Genomic DNA, 17,522 nt, shown 5'->3' with positions numbered 1-17,522 from the left:
ATGACGCAACGGCAAATGACAGCTGCTTCTATCACATGGGAAAATAAGAATGGGATTATGAGGTATGTATTCACTTGAGGAACATGAAATACTCAATGCAATTATAATACTTTCATTAGTATTAGGCACATACGAATGAACTGAACCAACGGGGAAATTACTACCATCATTGCAAAAGTCTAGTGAGACAAATCTGAAATAATAATTAAAATAATCATCCATCCAAGAGAAATATTCTTGTTAATTTTAGCAAACAAAGTAAGATTGTAAATACATTTACCATTGAGTTTAACATTAAAAAAATATTATGTGCTCATTTTAAGCCTCATTTTTTTCTTTTAACTGTCTTCTGCACTCGTTTTGTGTGTGTGTGTGTCTGTGTGTGTGTGGTACACAACTGAGCTAAGCTTAACTCCTCTTGGAAAAAAGTGCCGAGTCAAGATTAGCGTCCAAGCTCCATTTTAATCCAAAACAGAGTAAAACTGGAACATACAATGAGAAGACTGTGTGTGTGAGGCCACACCACAAATGATCAGAACACATCCACAAAGCATGCAGCAATTGTAATGGCATACAAAATATCAATAAACAAAAGTATATTTTTGAAATATTACAGAATGTAGGGGTGGGTGATATTTGGAATTTTGGGATTTATCCGGTCCATGTAAATACATGGTAGTACAAATGCAATATGGATACTTTTTGCTTGGAAATGTCCTGATCGTTAAATAATTGAGTTAGTCAATATTACGATCAATGCGGCACAACAGTTTTAGACAATAAAGATATAAATAAATAATAAATAATAAATAATCACGATGCAAACGTTAACTGTATGAAATATAAATGTAAAAATATGTATATATAAACTGTTTCAGAACAATAGTCATGAGACACAAACCAAGCGAGCGATGTAACAAAAGTAGAAATACTTATTTAAAATGTCAAAAAGACAACTGTTATACTTTCCATTACCCAATTATAAAAAGTGAAGAAATGTGTGCAATTGAATTGTTATCTGGTTCCCATCTTAGGCTTTGGTTTTCTGCTCCAAGGAAAAAGCCCAGATGGCCCTGTTGCCATCATGAAAACGGATAAACAGGTTTTTAGTCAGGAACAGTAACATGTTTACATTTCAAGTGGCATCTTACCGCCCTCTGTGGGGTGAGATTTTTTTATGCATTTATGTAAATTTGTAGTGTTGCCACAGAAGTGAACCGCTTTAAATGTTCACACCGTGCTGCGCTTCCTGTTTGCCTCTCCCTTTTATGTTCCAGTAGGGATTTACAGATTGATTTTGCTGCTCATTCATTTTTATCCCTCTTCTCTACCTGGCAGACAGGATGCAGAAGGTCAGCCAACGGCCAGGTATGGCAAGGGGCTTATAGTGTGCCTGTCAATATGGCAGCTGCTTCTATGAACTGGACTATAAAACGCATGGAATTAGAGCTAGGGTTGCATATTATATATATATATATATATATATATATATATATATATATATATATATATATATATATATGCGCCTTATATATGATAAATATACCACAAAAGACTATTTTTGGGGTTGCTTGCACCTTATAACCTGGTGCACCTTATAGTGCAGAGAATGCAATACATGTGGAGCTAAATGTTCTTGAAATGGAATATCAACTAGAGTAGGCTAAAATTTAAACAATCATTCATAATTTATGGAAGCATTCTTTTGTCTCAGGCCATGTAATAAAAATGAGCTCAACAGAGCTCAAAGCCAGCTATACTTGTTTGTAAATAAGAGAAGTGATTTGGTGGTGAGTGGTCTGGAATTATCATGTTGCTAACCATTATTGATGTGTGAAAGACAATTGTACACGGCTTCTTTTCCTTCCTCAAACACTTGACGCCCTGCTTGTGAACTGACATCATTTATAATGCATCAGGTTTTTGCTCCAGGAATATTATGTCACATTGAGACAAGGTGTCTTTTTTTAAATGTGTCGTCTCGGGCTTTCGGCTTCAATGGTGTCATGCGACACCAACATCTGAGCCCTCCGGTGCGTTTGCAAGGACATCTGCTTTTTTTTGCTAACTGTGCTTGCACTATGACCTATAAGCATTAATGTAACACCACTGACATTTGAGTCTCTGATGCAGCTTTAATGCTATTTGGTTTCTCTTGATTATAGTGATTGATTGATTTTCTACTCTGGACACATTTTTAAATCCCCAGACCACTCATGCTGAATTGTACGTTTAACCCCTTATGGTGCTTTCCCCTCGAGAGTGCATGTGTTAGCCTATCTCAAGCTAGAGCAGCAAAGGGGAAGGTGATATGTACAAAATTTGGAGCAGTCGCCAGTGTCAATACCAGAAATGCTCAGGTTGCAAATTCTGCTCGGGGGACTTAGACCTCTTGATGAAAGAATGCAACACAAACTCTGACAAGACAGAGCATTGCATATTGTAGGGTAATCATATGAATATACTGTAATTTCAAAATGTTGCTGTGCATAGGTAGAGCGGCTAATAGTTCCTCAGCTAAACAGGCTCAAAGACAATTTCTTCCCCAGTGCCAACACCACCCTAAACAGGTGCTCAAGATTGTGAAGAATATAAATCTTGCTAGTTGTGTTGGAAAATGGGTATTATATCGAACGCTTTTTTATTTTAGTAATTTTTTATATTGCATTATTGTTTCGATGCACTATTTTTCAATGCACTGCAAGCATGCAATTCAGGTGGGAAAAAGAAACTGTTTCTGTGTGTTCCAACTAAGATTACTCAATGTTAGTAGCCCTGGCAGGGACTATTTCAGTTTGGGACAAAACTTCAGAGTGTCAAAAGAGACAAAAACCTTCCATATTCTCCAACTGGTTGAAGAAAAGCATTCGATTTACTTCGGGTATCTTGGTTGGGATTTTAGGCGAATTTCACTGGAACAGTAAAGGGTTAATTAGCATGACGCTGTGTGATTCTGATCCAAATGCCGGGCAAACAAGGAGGGGGATTATAAGAGCAACACTGATGACGCATGAACCTCACAAAAAGACTGTGTTTTCGCTATTATTATATGATTACTATCACTAATCAACTGATGGCGTACGGGATAAAAATGTAATGTTGGGTAAGGAGCCAATTAAAGTCTGGCCTCAGCCATGTGAGCATGAGCTTGTCTATTCATGATTGTATTTACAGCTGCACAAGACCCTTATGAGTTTTTGGATCAATTATTTCATTTTTTAAAAGGATTGAATGGAGAAGGCCTTTACGAGCAACACAATGGGGAAATTCCTGTGGTGCTGCACCAAAGTTAACAATAGCCAGGCCAAATAATATTAAAACCTTGTATAGGATACCATTTTCAGCAAAGGAGCAAATTAGAAATACAGAACAATTGTGTGCTGCAGCAATTTATGCAGATATTTTCCAGTGATTCTCTAAAAGGTCTGACTTTGCCTTAGCCATTTCACGACATTTTTACATTGAGCTTCCAAGCTTTTTTTTTACAGTAATCTCAAAAAAAAGCTGAAACATCAACATTACAAATATGTATTTGATGATGAGTTTAAAATGTTTATTTTGTTTGAACTATGAATATTGTAATTTTATCGCTATAGCCACCAACTTTTCAGTGTTTATATGATGGAGGGAGGGACATGGTTTCACGCCATCTGTTCAGATTACATTGTCACAGCAAAAACAACCATTACAACATTTTGGGGAGGTAAAATTAGGGAAAAGTATAATTCTTTTGAGTATGGATTTTTTTCTATTTGAATATATTTTTACCCATTTTATTTTCATTTTTATTTGTATTATTTTTATTACTTACAATATACATATTTTTTCAGATTTTTTAAAAATAAGTTTTCCTCACAGCTTACAGCTCCACCCTCCAAAATGTCAAATTAACGGTTAAGAATAAATGACATTAAATAAGAAAATGTTAATGTGAAAAAATATATAAAAATGAGCAACATTAAATCCCAAAACAGATTGTTAGTATTAATTATTGATATTATTTGTTTGTTTCTTTCTGTCTTACTTTCTTTCTTTCTATCTTTCTTTCTTTCTTTCTTTCTTTCTTTCTTTCTTTCTTTCTTTCTTTCTTCCTTCCTTTCTTTCTGTCTTTCTTTCTCTCTTTCTTTTTGTCGTTCTTTCTCTCTTTCTTTCTGTCTTACTTTCCTTGTTTCTTTTTTCTTTCATTCTTTCTTTTTGTCCGTCTGATTTTTCTGTACTTTGTACCTGTAGTATTTGATCGATTATCATTATCCATTTTTTACGTGATTACTTTTTTTATCTTTTAGAATTTGATCCATTTAATTTATTTCTTCCGTCTTGTTTTCGTATCTTGTTTTTTATTAATTGTATCCCTTTACGGTTTTTTTATGTTCCTTTAAATGTTATAATTATATCCATTTTGTTAATTTGTTCCACGTTATCTATTTCATTTTTCAATTTGCATGCTCCCCAAGAATGACTTTTACCCGATTGACAGCGTTGCCCCGCCTTCCTCCTAAATTCAGACGCAGATAAACTTAGCTCAGTTGCCTCTTCAAACAGGAAAAATGTTACAAATTGTATTGAATAGTTGCTGATGGTTTTTATGTGTGGGTGTGTATAGGAATAGACCTACACAGCTGCAAGTGCACGAATGCACACAAGCCATCACACCTTCCCTTCCAACAGGAAAGACTTGGCTGTTCTAAGCACAAGACTTCCTGCATGCTGAATACACTCAAATGATGCTTTTCCTGCCAGAGAACTTCCTGAGCTAAGGGGCCACAATGAAGGCACGCAGCTGCCGAGACCTTGCGCGTATGCGTGTTGTTTACCAGAGGGATATTTTGTCTTTTTTGCATGAAGAGCTGAAATCCGTCACTCATGTGATCTTTAGAAATGTAGTAGTTTGTGTAGGGTGTTTTTTCGTCTGTTATTTCTCCAGCTGAGTGGGTAGGGGTGAGCCGACTACACTTCCTGCACAACAGGAAGCCGAATGGTAAGCTTGAGATGGGGGCGGGGTTTGAATAGGGATGATAGATGAGCTCATTTGAACCCATTCATTTCACGTCCCTCGACAGGTGCTTGAAGGTTTTTGTATGCCTTTGGTTGACTACACATTATGTTTTGATTGTTGTGGCGAGGACTAAATGAACACCTAATGGTTGCTGTGCATACACTTTGTTCACAATTTGTAATCACTCCCGGTCAACTGGCTGCTGTGCGGGCATTGAATGCTTACAACATATTTGGAGAAATGCCTTTTTCAAAATGAAACAATTACCTGATTAATTTATACCCAAGTTAATCTGGCTCAATAAAGTCAGCAATCGTCAATGAGTATAATGGCCCGGCGGTTTATTTTACAGGGTAGTATAGTCTGCAGTTTCCTCACTTCGGGTCTTTGTAGTTTGTTTTTTAGCACTCAGTTTCAGTTTACCTCTCAAATGTTATTTAGTTCTCTTATACCTAGCCACGCCTTTGCACATCTGTTCTCCTCTGCACTGTCGTACTCCAGTGTTATTGTTATTGTGTAGTGACTTGTTTACCTGACTGCCCATCTTGCACATCTAGTTAGCTGCTCCTCTTGCACTCTTTGCACTACTGTATAATACTATACATAGCTATAATTATTTAGTATATTATTAGTACTTCAATACTCCAACTCAATACAACATTTTATCTATATCTGTACATTCAAGGAAACTGTGCGGGTCAGATGTATCGACATTTCGTTCTGTATACACGTGTACAAGAATGACAATAAAGTATATCTGAATCTGAATCTGAATAATGGACACGACAGGCTAGCCAGCTGCTAAAGAGAACAAAATGGGGCGATCAATGGTAGGCTGGCCGGTCAAAAACATGCAGTAAGCAGCCAGGCTAACCAGGAACCAACAATGAAAAATGGCTACAGCATCAACCGCAAAACCAGCAGGGAATAGCTAGTTGGCTGCTAATGGGAGTTAACCTGGAGCTCATTACTATATTTCCTTCCAAAAACTAGGTGAAGGCAAAGGAGAAACGCATGATGTAACAGCAGCAGGCAAACTTACCTCAGGTAGCTTTGGGAGGTAGAAGCAGAAACTCGGACAAAACAGTCACAGGTCCCCCAAGTAACAGGTTAAATAAAGTTTCGATTTCATTCAAACAGAAACAAGTGGTATGAGACGGATGGACGGAAGCGCTAGATGTCTCATATGCCGCATCAACGAAAACCGCCATAGTTAAAAGTCTTGTTTTCATGTGCTGGCGTCACAGCTCTAGCATATGACCCAAATCAGTCAACTACATTTCTCTAGTCTCCTAGCCAATGGAATATTTAAAAAAAAAAATCTTCATTGTAGAGAGGAACACAACACGTTCCTCGTTGAAAAAAATGGTCTCTTATAATCCCTTTAATAAGAGAAATTGCAATCATTGATATATGGAATCAATTAGCTGAGGTTGACAGGTATGCAATACAGAGACATATCATCATCAAATACAAATACATCCCTAAAACAATCCCTTCAAAGTATATTATACTTGTAACTTTGATCCCACCTAAATGTAAAATTTGGTTCAGCGCAGCAGGCTGTACTTGCCCAAGACACACCACGGTTAAAGGATATACCCACCCACTACATTTCAAATACAGATAGCGGTTCGTACAAGGTGGTAGACCAGACTGCTAGATTAAAAAGGAGCTTACATAACTCTGATAACACGCACATTTGTATGCTTGGAGGCAGTTTGAAGAGTGAAGATGAATGGTTCCCCATTAAATTTCTTAATTAGAGTGTTGATCCGTTGAAGAGACAAGATGTGCAGGATGCACGGATGATCTTTTTTGTCGCCGAAGCTCCCTTTTCCCACTCAAATCAAACAAAGATGTTATGTTTGAACTTTGGATGACTGATTGTGTGAAGCAGACGGTGCCTATTTTTTAATTGGATGCTTCGATCAAGCCCGATGATGAGATGCAGGTTTCTGAATTTCCTCTTGATTGCCATAATCAGCCCAAAGAAGATTCTGTTGGACGCAAATTAAAAGTCAAACTGATGAAAGTGCTCGGAAAGCACAATTTTCTTCAAAGATTCACTGACGTTACCACAAATCAATTTTACAGCGTGACTATTCATAAATCTGTTTTCTATTGATGAAATTAACATTGATCAAAATTTGAAAGTGGATGGACGGTTTCACCATTAACTGGTTTTCATTACAATGCAAAACATATTGTAAAAAAAATATATTACTACGTTTTTAGACAAAAAAAATCTATACCATTTATCTTACTTCAATATTTATTTTGGGTCAGTAAAGTAGTTACAGAAGTAAGCAGAAGTAAATGGAAGGAGACCAAGAAGAAGCCCGCGATCGACGTGGATGGATGGTGTTAAGAGTGCACTGCAGGAAAAAAGTCTAAATAAAGTGGAAGCTAGAGCTGTTGTTTGTGAAAGGAATGAGTGGAGAGGTGTAGTGAAAGGATAGTGGAATGTTTGGACGCATTCTAAGGAATGGGCAGGGCACCTGTATGATGCGGCATGGGTAAACCAGTGAAAGCTGTCTGGCCCTGCTGTTGAAAGGAAGGGTGTGTTGTGTCACCCTGACCCGTGTGACATGTGTCCTGTTTTATCTGGAGGGACGAAAGCATGACCAACTTGGGTGCAGAGGTGCTTAACTTGTTTGGGTGTTTGGGCATTTAGGTTGGCCATGCTCCATAAAATTTTGTGTGCGTTTTTTGCTACTTTTTCCCTTTTTTATTTTCTTTTTTTGTATGTATTTGTCTTGCTGTCTGTCACCCCTCTCGAGGGATATGACCAGGGTAGATAGATAGATAGATAGATAGATAGATAGATAGATAGATAGATAGATAGATAGATAGATAGATAGATAGATAGATAGATAGATAGATAGATAGATAGATAGATAGACAGACAGACAGACAGACAGACAGACAGACAGACAGACAGACAGACAGACAGACAGACAGATAGACAGATAGACAGATAGACAGATAGACAGATAGACAGATAGATAGATAGATAGATAGATAGATAGATAGATAGATAGATAGATAGATAGATAGATAGATAGATAGATAGATAGATAGATAGATAGATAGATAGATAGATAGAAAGTAGTTACTTAGACGAGATGGATGAGGAAGATGAAATAGATAAAACAGATGAGGTAGATTACATAGATTACATAAATTACATGCTTAGATTAAATTAAAAACAATATTTTAACTTGAATAGTTAATAGATGATGATGTATAAATATGTTTCCAGAGGCATTCTCCCTGAGTGCCTAAATGTAAAAAGTATGGTGTTTTTTGGGGTTTTATTCATTGAAAACTATTCTAATAACTTCGGCGCAACTCTTCAATGAGTATCAAGCAACTGGGAACGACTTCAGTATGATGAATAACCACTAGATCGCAGAAGTAGATTTGATCAGATCTTTTTTGTGCCTTGTTTTGTTTCTTGTATCCACCGTATGACACCGTATGGCAGCGTGTCGACAGCCCATATGCTGTGTACGTGCAGTGTGATGATGAAAAACAAAAATAGTTCCACGCTTCAAAGCTTTATTCGTTCTAAAAACGATAACAAATACCCTTTGTCATTGCTTGGGCGGAGAGGGAAGACATTTCGTGCACTTACGCGATTGCTACGATGACCCGAATTGTGTGATATTGCTGTATGTAAGATTTTGTATTGTGTGAACCTTTTTCAGAGTACAGGACATTACTATAGTGCTTAATTCTGCCGCTAGCGGGATGTGGCGCTGTGAGAGGTCACCCAGTATCCACCTGGAAGAAAAAAAATCTGCTTCCTCTTCCTAGTTCATGTGTAAACATTACTATGTCTACACCATCTCCAGTGCGCTCAGAACTTTGACATTTTTATTGTTTAATATCTCGTGCATCCATTCGATAAGTTTGGTGTAAAGTATAAAGAGGCGTGCCGTTTCTTTGGAAACAAAAGTGGAATAAGAAAGCTTGATGCGGTTGAGAAAATGGTTGGATCACTTTTTTTCGGTGACTCTCTAACACAGAGGAGGACCTCTTGAAGCTTATCTTCCAAAAGTAAGTTACACTTAACTTTATTTATCTTATGGAGCATATTATTTTATAACATGTTTATTTATTAGTACAAAACAAATCAGGTTATGTGTACAAGCCTTAGACGTACTTATGCAAACATTTAACATACAAAATATAGCACTGAAGCAACTTACTAATAAATTCAACTTACAAACGCTCGTCCGGAACCTATCTCGTTTGTAAGTTGGGCAGCGTCGGTATAGCTACAAAGCTAAAGTTTCCATCGGCTCTCTAAAATGAGACAAAATGGCAAAAATTTGCTGGCACTGACACTTCCCATTTGAGGGAAATGTCTGCCGCTGAATGAGTTAGGTACCTCTCCCTGTGTTTTCCTATTACTTTACTTGCCTAGCTCTCCCTCCCTACTTCCTCCATCGCTTGCTTCATCACCCCTATGTCCTCGCTTCCTCTTTTGCACATTAGTATTCCAAGCAGTCCCTGCTGCTCCAAACAGGGAGGCTGTCTGCTGTCTTTGGTTGAAAGCCGCAGGAGTGAGACACCCCACCAGTGTGTACTAATTAACACATAACACAGATAGACATGCTTACAGTACAAATTCGTCTTTCACCCAAAGACCCAAATGTTTTTTTTCTCCGGCCATGTGTGCAGTCAGATCTCATAGATAGCATTCAAGCTGTAATGAGTGTTGCAGGGAATCTTTAATACTGGAGACATCACGACCCGGCACCAAGGCACGATACGACAGATACCGTGACCTGACCAGGACACGAAATGTGGAGAGGCATAATAGTACTGCACTCATTTTGTTGACAATCTTCTTAAAAATGACGAGCCAAGTGCACTCCATATTCATGCAAATTCGAGAGCTACTTTTTTCTTTCGCTGAATAGATTCACAAGGCTGTTTTTCTGATGTTGGCATCTTGCTTATTTTCAATCTCAAGCAAGCATAGGCCAGTTGGACAGCACTCTTAGCTGCTCCTCTTTAGTGCACTTCTAGATCATGTCGTAATAGCCGGGTGAAAGAAAATGAGTGCGCCTCAGCTTAAGTGGCATTGCTGACAAGATCACACTCTTGCACTTGAACACACGACTCATCTTTTTGTACCCTCGCACCCAAATACGTGGGTGAAGGACGGAAAACTGTCATCTAGCCCTTTCACCTAGTTAACCCAGTTACATGTTGACCTGCTCACAAATCTGAATGTACCATTGATTTTATCCCATTTTAATTGAAACTTAAATGGATTACAAATAAAGAGCACTGTAGACACACCAAAGTCAAAAAATTAATCAATACTGGGATCTGTTGGGATGGGAAGCTCTGAACAAGAACATAGGGCAAAAACAAATCAGAAAAAAGGGGGCAAGTCTATGCAAACTTTCATGTGCTAGCGTCAGAATCTTAAAATTGCACCTTACACTGACAGGAGCCAGTGCAAGTAAGCTAAAATTGCAGTAATATGAAAAAAAAAATTCCTAATCAGAAGTTTCACAGCAGCGTTTTGCACCAGGAGAAAACTTTTGATTCGAGACATCGAGGAGACTAGAGAGCAATACAATACAGTAAAAAGTAATCAGGATGAGAAATATTTGTGGTCTGCGCAGCCCTTTGAGACTTTTTGTAAAGAATGGCCACACAAAAAAATATCACTCCATGAAAAAAATGTATGTATTATTATTATAATCTCAGCATTAGTTTGGGACAGCATCGAGTGAATCTTCACAATGCTGCGAAGATGGAAGTAAGCTATCTAGTCATATTTTTCACACGTAATTGAAACAACCGATTAGGGTAAATATTGGTCTATTTTCGATTCCAAGAGCAAAGAAGAAATCTGCAGGCTTGAGAGTGTTCTCTGATCGAATCCAGGTGCTGTGGAATGCTCTGCCTTCTGAGAAAAGATCCGCAACCTCAGTGGAACTGTTTTATTTTACATATAATATTTAGTGCTCCCAAGTGGGACAAAAAAAACTTTCATTCAGTAAAAAAAATATATTAATTTTAATACTTGGCAAAAATACATGAACTATGAACTAGTAATGTTTTTTTGTTTTTTTTAAATCCTAATTAAAAGTCGCCTGTCACAAACCAGGAATGGAGACAGTAGCCAATAGCGCTCGTTTTCTCAGTTTTTATTGATAAAAGAGGGAGAGAAAGGCTTGCTTGCTTGATCCGAAGGCTGAGGGTCAACAGGAACGAGCGAGACGGGAGTGACACTTCCGTGCCGGACGAGGAGGAACGGAGACAGGCGGGAATGGCAAGTCGTTGGCCGGGGCTGGAGATCAAAGGCGGTGTCGAGTTCGTAAGCGAGGTCGGTAGCAGGAGGCAGGCAGGTAACAGGGCAAAACGGGTCAGGTAACAGGAGGCAGGCTGAACGGGCGTAATCAGGTCCGGAAACGGGTCGGTAACAAAGATCAGGCAGGAAAAGACTTTGCACAAAAACGGAGTCAGACGAGAGGGCTAACTGAGCAGAAGGCAACAGTTCGCAAAGATCGGATAATCACCAAGAGGAAGCCGGGGGTTTTAAAAAGGGAGTGTTCACCAATCAGCTGTCCGGGCTGTTGGCGCCAATCAAGCCCCCGCAGGTGCTCCAAATTGGCAATCACGACATCGCCGCCATGTTTGTCAGGCATGTATCTGCTACGCTGTACTTTGTGAACTTATTTTCATTCGCATTAAACAATACAGTGCCATCCAGTGGTCAATTATTACACTCTGGGGCTTCAAGACACATTTACAGTCCAAAGTTTAGGAATAATTTAGACCTCATATTATTGTTTTTTTGTCCTCGCTGGTGGCTGAGTGGAAGAGGAGGTTGAGCCAGGATGTTACCAGGATCTGGTGAATGCCATCATTTAGAACCTGCTGCATCAGCCCAGATTTTGAGAAGCTTGTCAAGGAACTTTATTTTATTTTATTTTTTATTTTATTTTAAGTCTTACTCATGTTTATTTTAGATGGCGACTGTGCATTGTCTGTTGATGCCCTCGCTACATTCACTGCTGCCTGGTCTTCCTGGAAAGGGGATTACTTCATGTGCGACCCTTTCTCAAGGTATCTTCATTTTCATCAGAGGAATTCTGAAGGGTTTTTTTCTTGCCCAAATTTAGATTTAGATCAGGGGACTTTGTATTGGTGGCCTGTTTATCCTCATGAGAAGCAAATGTAGGCAAAGCCATGTTTCCTGCATGTCGTGTTTTGAAAAGGTTCGTTCTTCTCTAACAATATTGCGAGTCATGATGGTTGCAGCAAGGTGAATTCACGTTTCTATTGAAGTCTACAAAAATCATACTTTTGGAAAAAACCCATCCAAACTAATCCGGAAAAGCTTCCTCATGATGCACTCTAAAGATTCAACTCTGACGACAAGTACAACACTGCAAAATATACTTTATTGGTCGACCCATTTGTAGAAAACTGTGTTAAAGTATTATTTTTCTCATGTTTCATAATAAACAGGAAAGACAAATTCTAAAAATGTGTTTATTAATCAATGGCAAGTGGAAGGGATTTTTTTTCCGTTATTTTAAAAATCATTTTACGTTAAAAATAATAATTAAAGAATTTGAATTACCTGCCATTCTAGGTAACAAAAAGAAGATCCGCTCCAAAGGGTGTAAAAATGAATAAACAGCAACATTGTTGGCTGATAGTGACAATGATGTCAACAGTGCATAGTAGTCAAAATCACGAACAGGCATCCTGCACAATCTCCTTCGCAGGTGTTCAATATTTAAAACAGAAACAGGCAGGTGAGCTAGGCTGTTGTCCCATTTCGACACCTATGGTAAGGATATTAATATATTCATCTTTTTATGTGAAGCGCTAATTTATTCAGATACACAACCAAAACAAGGGACTTTGAATTTTCTGTTTCAATAGTTTTCGACGGCACTCTCTGTTGAAGCTGTTGAAAGAAAAACATTATTTTCTGACCACAGCCTGCTCTTGTACATTTCCATTAGAGTACCAATGACCAATACATTTTGGTCCATATGTTTTAATGACCCTGTTGCTCTTGTTTCAGCTCCAGCACATTACTTATCTACCACTTACTTCTCATGGCTCTGCAACAATAAAACGAACCGACTGACCTAACGGGCCAGCAAGGCTTCCTTGAAATGGGCTCACTTCACCTAGATCAGCATCTCATGGCAAGTAGCCTTTCAATACGTTTTTTAAATATATATCATAATGATAGAGACATCTCCTCCTTGGAAAAGTATATTGACGTCACAAAGATCGAACTAGGAAACAAATACAGAACATCGTCTGAAGGTTTTTCTTCTGCCCTATCTGGTGGATTCATTCATCATTTTCTTGAATACAACCGGGTGAATATCACAGCTTTGTTCATACTTTGTGAGATTGGAAACATTAAGCATCTAAAAGATAAATAAATACAATATAAATTCGGAATGTTTCTTAATTTCGTATGAATTCCTTCAAAGTTCTGGTTATTGTAAAAATCCAAAAGAAGAAGTTGAAGTCAGATATATGACATATTTGGTCAGCGGGGTTTAACTAACACTATTAAATATAACTGGATAGTGGAGGTGACATTCTTACCAAAATTCTGGTAAAGATCAAGTACCTAGAATGTAGGCATAAGTAAAACACATTTGTATGCCATCATATCAAAATACTCATACTACTTGTGCTTCATGGACACTATCAACCCAGTCATTTTCAACATGATGCTAGTTAATTGTAGAACCAAGATAATGAACTTATTGTGTCTTCATTTCCTTCTGTTTCTAGTCGAAGCTTGCTCTGAAAGTGTATTTGTCCCCGAAATTCTTAATTCAAGCCTAATTCAAGTCACCGGTTAGCACAAACAGTGATTTCCTTTGGGAAAAGAAGTATGGTCATGTGTTTCTTTGTTTTGATTGTTTGTTTGTTTGTTTGTTTTTGTCTGTCTGTCTGTCTGTCTGTCTGTCCGTCCGTCCGTCCGTCCGTCCGTCCGTCCGTCTGTTCGTCTGGCTGTCTGGCTGTAATTATGTCTCTCCACCCAGAAAATGGAAGTTTAGATATGACCACCATCTTTGACAAGCAGTCAGATTACCCTAGACGTGAAAAATATTCCCCAAAAAAACGGATTCAGTACTTTTGGTTTTGTTGACTCAGCATTTTTTTCCCAGAACGGAACGACATTGGACATATTTTACAAGCAGTCAGGTATATTACCCAAGACATGAAAACTGCCCAAAAAAAAACGACTTAGTAAATTTTGTTTCGCTGGTTCAGCGGTTTTCCCAAAAATATAGTCAACTCTTCCAGGTCAAAAAGAGCTTGGTCATAATCACAATATTTCACAAGCAAGCAGGTAGGTCACTCTAGAGGTGAAAATGCCTCCAAAAACCGACCCAATCGTTTCCCCAGAAAGACATTCTCCTCTTCAAGACCAGGACAACTTAAACTTCAACACAATGTATTCCAGACAGTTAGAAGGGTTTGCCCAATATGTGAGAGAAATGCCCCAAAAATCGATTTTTTTTTTATTTTTTTTTTTGACTCAGCAGCTTTTCCAGAAAGACATTCTACTATCTCAGGCCGGAACAAGATTGACTAGGATCACAATCTTTTACAAGCAATCATGTAGGCTAGAAGTGAAAATGCCAACAGCCCTACCATAAAGGTAAATACTACCCAAAAATTATTTTGTGGGTAAATCATGGAGGAACTCCCTACCAATTGAATTCAAACTGGCGTCTGAATATTCCCAAAAATCGAAACAGTGACGTCATGTCTAATTGTTTGTGCCGAGCACGTTTCACTAAACATTAACATACCGTTCATTTTCACGGCACTTAGACACTAATGGCTGAAGTGTGAAGCTGTAAAGTTGCATTCTCGAAATAGCAAAGTGGATTGTTTCTGTCTTGGGTTTCATTTCAGATATTTCCATGCTGCGTGTTTCACAGTGTGGCATGTTTCCCCCTAAAGATATTATGACTCATTCTCAGGCAACACTGACATTTTAAGCTCTTCTCATTGGACGTGAGCCATCACTTTTCATTAGACGACTATGATTGTATTTGTACTGCCATGTATGGCCTTTCATCTTCGCAGGCATTGACGGTGATTCTCAGCAGAAGCTTTGGCATAAAAATGAATTGAGTGTGAAAAAAACAGATTCACTAAGATATGCATGTCAACTCATTTTGTGAGTGTAAACCATTCTATGTAGGTGTCAAACACAACCCTTATTGTGAAAAATTACCTCAGGTGTTTCCTGTGAAATAAGCAAACAATGGTCTTAGTCCTCTGCTAATCTCATGTGAAACTACATAACTTTTATGAATGGTTAGTTTGTAAATGATTCATTCTAATAGTATGTTTTGGTCAACGCTCTTCATCTCACACAAAATCAGTCAATCACACATTTCCAATGAACTCCACTTGGTTGTCCAAAGTAAAGGCCAATTCTAAAGCAAGTCGGTGAAGTTTATTCAGAGTGAGTCGGTCTCACTGTAAAAGTCCATTACGAGAATTGATTTGCACTCTACAGAGCGTCGACTTTCAATATAATGTTGGCAAGCAAGTTCTGCTACCGGTTTTCTGCCAGTTTTTAAATGCTAGTACAAAATATGTCAGTATGTTGTGTAAAACTTACACAATGAAAGAGTAGCATCATTTGCAAATCCCTTTCCACCTATACTCAATGGAATTAAAAAATGTTCATATTATTCCAACTATTCAAAGTTTGCAGAAAATCGAGTAAAAATAAATGAGTTTCGACTTATGCCATAGCTAGTAGAAAATTTTACAATAAGACAAATAATAATCTTTTCAAGTAAACATTAATATTTTGGTATATAGTTTTTTTGATTTTGAATGCACGTATTTACGTATAATAGTATTTTCTCAACAGAGCACAAATTTTCCTCATTCCAATATATAAAAAAACAATTTCCTTGTTCATTTGGCAAATAATTTTGCTCATTTTAAGCTTACTGAGACTTTAACTTGTAATATAGCGAAAACCAAAGAGCTGTCCAAAGACACCAGAGACAAAATTGTAGGCTGGAAAGGCCTATGGAGCAATTGTCCAGCAGCTTGGTGAAAAGGGTCCACTGTTTGAGCAATCATTAGAAACTGGAAGAATCTGAAAATGACGGTTAATCTCAATCGGAGTGGAGCCCCATGCAAGATATTAACTCGTGTAGTCTCAATGATTCTAAGAAAGGTGAGGAATCAGCCTGAACTACACGGCAGGAGTTAATCAATGACCTGAAAAGAGCGGGGACCACCGTTTCGAAGGTTGCTGTAGGTAATACACTAAGACAACATGATTTGAAATCATGCACGGCATGAAAGGTTCCCCTGCTTCAACCAGCACATGTCAAGGCCCGTCTTAAGTTTGCATATGACCATTTGGGTGATACAGAGAAAGTTTTTGGGTCAGAAGAGACACAAATTTAACTTTTTGGTCATAATTCCACTAAGCATGTTTGGAGGAAGAAGAATGAAGGCTACAATCCGAAGGGCACCATTCCTTACTGTGAAGCATTGGGGTTTTAGCATCATGCTTTTGGGGTGTTTTTCTGCACATGGAACAGGGCGAGTGCACTGCATTAAAGAGAGGGTGACTGGGGCCGTGTATTGTGAGATTTGGGGAACAACCTCCTTCCCTCAGTCAGAGCTTTGAAGATGGGTCGTGGCTGTGTCTTCCAACATGACAAGGACCCGAAGCACACAGCCAGGAAGAAGCATATCAAGTTTCTAGCATGGCTCAGCCAGTCTTCAGACCTAAACCCAATCGAAAATCTTTGGGGGGAGCTCAAACTCTGTGCTTCCCAGCAACAACCCAGAAATCTGACTGATCTAGAGAAGATCTGTGTGAAGGAGTGGGACAAGATCCCTCCTGCAGTGTATGCAATCCTGATGAAAGACTACAGGAAACGTTTGACCTCAGTAAAAGCAAAAAAAGGCTACTGTACCAAATATTAACATTCAATACTTATTTTGCAGCTATATCACACAAATAAATCGTTAAAAAAATAATTTATTGTGATTCGTGGATTTTTCTTTTTAGTTTTCTTCTCTCACAGTGGACATACACCTACGATGAAAATTTCAGACCTTTTTAAAAAAATATTTTACATGGAAATAGTATTTTTACGACGTAACTAGTTTTTTGTTTGTTTACTTAAATAATACACAATGTCTGTGTATTATTTAGTGTTTCCCAGTCAAAAAAATAATTATTTAAAAAAGTAATACTATCATATAAATATGCTTTTTTTTTAAACTCATAAGTGTATTTACAAACATGTGGCTGACCTAGAGGGAGTTGACATGATTGTCTCCCATCTTGCTGCCACAGGTACCCCCAAAAGCTCAAAACTTGGCCTGAAAAAAAACTGACATTGTGCATTCGTGAAATTAATATGAATTGATAAACAATACCTCGATCCAACTCCTCATTTTAGGTTTGGAACATTTAAAAGCACATTTTGTCATTTTCGTGAGGCCT

The 17,522-nt window shown here is 38.1% G+C and overlaps 1 long non-coding RNA gene across 1 annotated transcript; it reads left to right on the top strand.

The window, feature by feature from the left end:
- The first annotated feature begins 4,763 nt into the window (after window positions 1-4,763).
- On the top strand, window positions 4,764-13,179 carry LOC148365702 (uncharacterized). Its single transcript, XR_015850419.1, has 3 exons — window positions 4,764-4,978; window positions 12,001-12,097; window positions 13,071-13,179. It is a non-coding gene; the product is annotated as an uncharacterized LOC148365702 (long non-coding RNA).
- Window positions 13,180-17,522: the final 4,343 nt, after the last annotated feature.

Source organism: Urocampus carinirostris, chromosome 5, assembly GCF_059441175.1.
Source record: "Urocampus carinirostris isolate Australia breed hairy pipefish chromosome 5, RoL_Ucar_1.0, whole genome shotgun sequence".
Lineage (NCBI taxonomy): Eukaryota > Metazoa > Chordata > Actinopteri > Syngnathiformes > Syngnathidae > Urocampus > Urocampus carinirostris.
Note: the sequence above shows the minus strand (reverse complement) of the source record. Positions and strands in the feature narration are given on the sequence as shown.